A 4,734-nucleotide genomic window follows, 5' to 3' on the forward strand; every position below is an offset into this window, starting at 1 on the left:
TGCAAATTAATTTTAAATGAACCACCAATTGAGGATGTTGAGATTACAAGTGATTGCAATTTTTTTTTACATTTTTTATATGTGTGGCTTGAACTCAGGGCCTGGCGGCAGTCCCTGTTCTTTTGTGCTCAAGGCTATCACTCTACCATTTTGAGCCAGTGCCCCTTCTGGTTTCTTGCTAACCAGTTTATGAGATAATAGTCTCACAGACTTTCTTACCCAGGTTGTCTTTAAACCTCAGTTATCAGATCTCAGCCTCCTGTGGTGCTACGATTACAGGCATGAGCCACTGGCACCAGCTTTTTTAAAAAGGGACAACAATTCATAAGCCATAAGCCTTGACTCATGCCTATAATACTACCTACTGCAGAGGTTAAGATCTGAAGATGATGATTTGAATCTAGAGGTGCAAAAATGTCTCTATGAATCTATTATCTCCCATAAACTGTTCAAGAAAACCAGATGTGAAGCTTTGGCTCAAGTGGTAGAGTGTACTCTTGAGCAAAAAAGAAACTCAGGGATAGCACCTAGATCCTGCGATCAAACTCCATTTCTTATACACACACACACACACACACACACACACACACACACACACACACACACACACACACACACAAACACAAACACACCACAAAAAGTAAATAGAAAATATGAAGAAATGAATGAAAAATTTGAATATTGTAAGGACATTTGGGTTTAGAGTTATGACTCAGTGGGTAGGACAATAGCTATTGATTGAAACTGTCAGGTACCAAGGACATAAAAATGAATTATCTGCTCTGTATTTTCCTATTCTCATATGTTCTCATTTGGGAACTCTCTTCTTTTAAAAAAATTGTTTTAGCTGTGATATAGAGCAGGGTTACCTTTCTGTATGTCAGGTAATTAGTACATTTCCTTCCTTTTACATAATCTTATCTGTTCCCCCATTCTCTTCCATACCCTCCCTCCCATCTTGATCCTCGACTTGCATGGTTCACTTTCATCAATGTCCAGTACAGCCAGAGGGCTCTGCTGCTGCAATTTTTCACCCAGTTCCCACTAATTCTGTGCCCTTCCCCCATCTTCCGTGTATATTAGGTGAAGAATACAGACTCATCAGAAAATGAAAAGACAAGTTAAGAAAAGATCCTTTGTTTCCTTATCATTGCAATTCAATTCAGTATATATATATATATATATATATATATATATATATATATATATAGTATTATATAGAAATGGTGCTTGGGTATTACAACTTGGTTATTTTCTCCAAAGGCTTCCTCTTCTGTTCTTACTGTATATGATGCCTAGAGTCCTGCACAGTATGTCATATCCCATTGTGTTTTAAACCTTTCTTCCACATATCAGGGGAACATGTACCATTTGTCAATTTGATGTTGGCTTAACTTTCTTAACATGATTTATTCTAGTGTCATCCATTTCCCTGCAAATGACATTATTTAATCCTTTCTAATGGCTCTGTAAAATTTCATTGTATATAGATAGCATAATTATTGGTTCCATTCATTTATTGTGGGGCATCTGCGTTGTGTACATTTCTTGTCACTCTGAATTGAGCAGCAAGAAACATGGTTGTGCAAATGTCCTTGCCATTTTCCAGTTTCTCCACTTCCCCACCAACATTTATTGCCTGAATTCAAGATATTTGGGTAAGATGGTATCTCAGGATTACTTTGATTTATATTTTCTTCATGGCCAGGGATGATGAACCTTTCCTGATATGTTTCTTTGCCATTTTTCCCTCTTCTTCTGAGAAGTCTCTCCTTAGATCCTCTGCCCATTTGGTGGTTGGTTTATTAGTTTTGGGAGGGGTAGTTTCCTGAGATCCATGTATACATTGAAAATTAGCCCTTTGTCTGATGTATTGCAGGTAAAAATCTTTCCCAATTTGTTGGCTGTCTTTTTAGTTTACTGCCTATTTCCCTAGCCTGTGTAGGTTTTTTCCTTTGATGTAGTCCCATTTGTTGTATCTCTTTCCTATCTGTTGTGCCCCTGGGATTCTATTCAGGAATTTCCTGCCTGTACCTATAAGTTCTTTTATTAAATTATTGTATTAATGGTAAAAACATTATTTGCTTTTATAAATACATCGCAAGACAAAACTTTTCAAAAATACTTTCCCCACCAAAAAAAATTTAAAAAATAAAGGAAAGCTTGTAATAGGTAGGCAGACTGTCTTGAGACCTGTTTTTGTTCTTAAGGAGATCAGTGTAGGGCAGGACAATCGCCACACCCCAAACACTGCCATGGGTTTGGCCTTGGGGATAGAAAAGCCCAGCCTGGACTGAGTCTCCTCTCCGTGTCACGGCCATAGTTACACCTTCTAGTATCTATAACACTATCTAGGATTATCTAGTATGGATCTTGTTATAATGGGGCTATGCTGTATACAATGTTAACCATTGAGAACATATCTCTCTCTCTGCATATATGTGTGAATTATAAAGTATAAGTTGGACTCCAAGTTCAACGAACACAAGTTATTCTCTATGTGTTCCCAGTGTCCCTATGAGGCTCTCTCAACAAGCTGTTCATCTTTCCTGTTTAGATAACATTAAACACCATTGTTTTGTTAGGTCAAGAATAAAGATGAGGGGTGAAAATAAACTTTTGCCTTTAAATAGCTTAGTATCCTCAACCCCAAACTATGAGTTAATTTAGAAAACATTTTGTTGTTATTGTTGTCTCCAGAGTGATTACTCCATTAGTGGTGAGGCCTGTGAGGTGTGGGTACATTCCCAGCCTTCCCCATGCCTTGCTGGACCACAGCCAAGGCAACCCTCGGCCTTCCACTGGGCTCCATCCTTGAAAAGCTGCCTGATGGAGGGAGGTCAGAAAGATCTGCATTTACAAGTTTCCCAGAATGTGCTAGAACTTTTTGGTCAGTTTTATAGAACTTTCTTGGTCAGTTAAGATTCCACCTCAATCTCTCTAGTATTTTCCAAGCAGATCAGGTCACTTGCAGAAAATGAAGAAGCTTTGTCGTCCAGGGTTCCAAGCCTTGGAATCAAAGATAGGACCAGGATGGCCAGGGGTCTCGTGTATGGTAGAGATGGCCAGGTGACTGGAGTTTCTGACTTTCCTGTTCTCCATGAGGCCTGAGCAGGATGGAGGGCAATGAGGAGGTGTCTTCTACAATAGCCACTGAAGTGAGGGGGGCAGAAGGTCAGGTGTTCCAGTGGGCAGATGTGGAGAGGATTCTAGAAGGGGATCAAGTCCGCTGCTTTGGGCAGGAGTATCAGTTATTTTTACAGAAAGAAACAGAGAAATTAATTTTCTTTTCTGACTACTGAAAACTGAAAAGATGCTCAATTTTACCATTTAAAGGAACAATAGACATTTCAAAAATCTGTCTAAACTTTGGTTTTCTTTAAAAAAAACACACAAAAAACCAGTTCATCACAAAAGAAATATAAGTTGAAGCTGTAGCCAGGTGTTTTTCTGTCCGTGGCAGTGTTTTGTGCAAAGTAAAGCGTATTGGAGCTCCAATTTAACTGATGCAGTGGGGTTTACTGGCTCTGAATGCCGAGGCAGTGCATGTCGTGCATGCCCTTGCTGTCCCAGCCTGGGAGGGGCTGACCATACTTGTACACGCACCAGCAGAAACCCCGCTTTCTGCCTTTGGAGGGGCGACAATGTTCTTCTTATAAAGTCCTTTCTTGTCGCAGTTGGGGATGTGCACACCCCTAGGACTCAGCACATTGAGGAACTTCAGGTGATTCAGGGTATCTTCCATCTCTCTAAGGCAGGGACCATATTCTGTCTCCCGTTTGGACTCTGAGGAGAAGTTCTGGGTGTCCGTGCTCTGGGACTCATAGTCGACTTTGTAGCGCTGGCTGTCCTTCACGTGACCTTTCTTGATGGTGTCTAGATATGAATGAATGGAATGATACTTGGAGTCAGACACCCTATGTGTGCTGGGCGGGGCATGGCTCTCCATGCTCCCCGTGCCTCGGTCCTCCTCCGACTCACTAGCATTTCCTGAGGCAGAGGGCACCGGCAGCAGGTTGGTGCTCAGGCGGCCAGGGGACGCTGGCATTGGCGCAGAACCCCCGGCAGTCCAGCAGCCCCTGCAGGAGGCGTGGCTCGGCCCGTGGCAGCTGGCAGCTGAGCCCCAAGTTGCAGCATTCTGTGTAGACATGACATAGCTGGCCCTCGCGCAGCGCTCAGGTCAAGCAGCAGCCACAGCCTGGCTCACGCACCAGCTCTGCGCACGTGGGTGTGGCAGGCGGAGGCATGCACTGGGCCAGGGAGTTCGCATCACAGGGCTCTCAGCGCACTAAGGGGCCGCGTCACCGGCGGCCCATGGAGCAGGGCCAGTGCGGTGAGCAGAGCTGCCCAGAGCGCGGGGTGCGCCAAATGCATGGAGCCTGTTGCAGGGGCCAACTGGAGTAAGCGGTTATCAGGTCGAGGCACACAGTGCGAGATTGCGGGATCTGGAGTGCAACTGCTAGGCGTGCAGCTGCCCAGCTCGCACCTCAGTACCTATAAGTTCTAATGTCACCCTTATTCTGTCTTATAGTAGTTTGGCTGATTTTAATGTAGTTAATCCATTTTGACTTGATGTTAGTGGAAGCAGAGATCCACTTCTAGTTTTCTGCCTATGGATGTCCAGTTTTCCCAACACCAATAGTTGAAGAAGCTATGATGCGTGTGTAAGTGGTGTGTGTGTGTGTGTGTGTGTGTGTGTGTGTGTGTGTGTGTGTGTGTGTATGTGTGTGTCAG

The 4,734-nt window shown here is 43.4% G+C and overlaps 1 pseudogene; it reads right to left on the bottom strand.

Annotated features, from left to right (window-relative positions):
* Positions 1–3,518: 3,518 nt before the first annotated feature.
* LOC138818098 (insulin-like growth factor-binding protein 3 pseudogene) lies at positions 3,519–4,374 on the bottom strand (annotated as a pseudogene).
* Between the last annotated feature and the right edge of the window lie 360 nt (positions 4,375–4,734).

This window comes from Dipodomys merriami, unplaced genomic scaffold (genome assembly GCF_024711535.1).
Source record: "Dipodomys merriami isolate MVZ:Mamm:240054 unplaced genomic scaffold, mDipMer1.0.p SCAF_710, whole genome shotgun sequence".
NCBI classification, from domain to species: Eukaryota; Metazoa; Chordata; class Mammalia; order Rodentia; family Heteromyidae; genus Dipodomys; species Dipodomys merriami.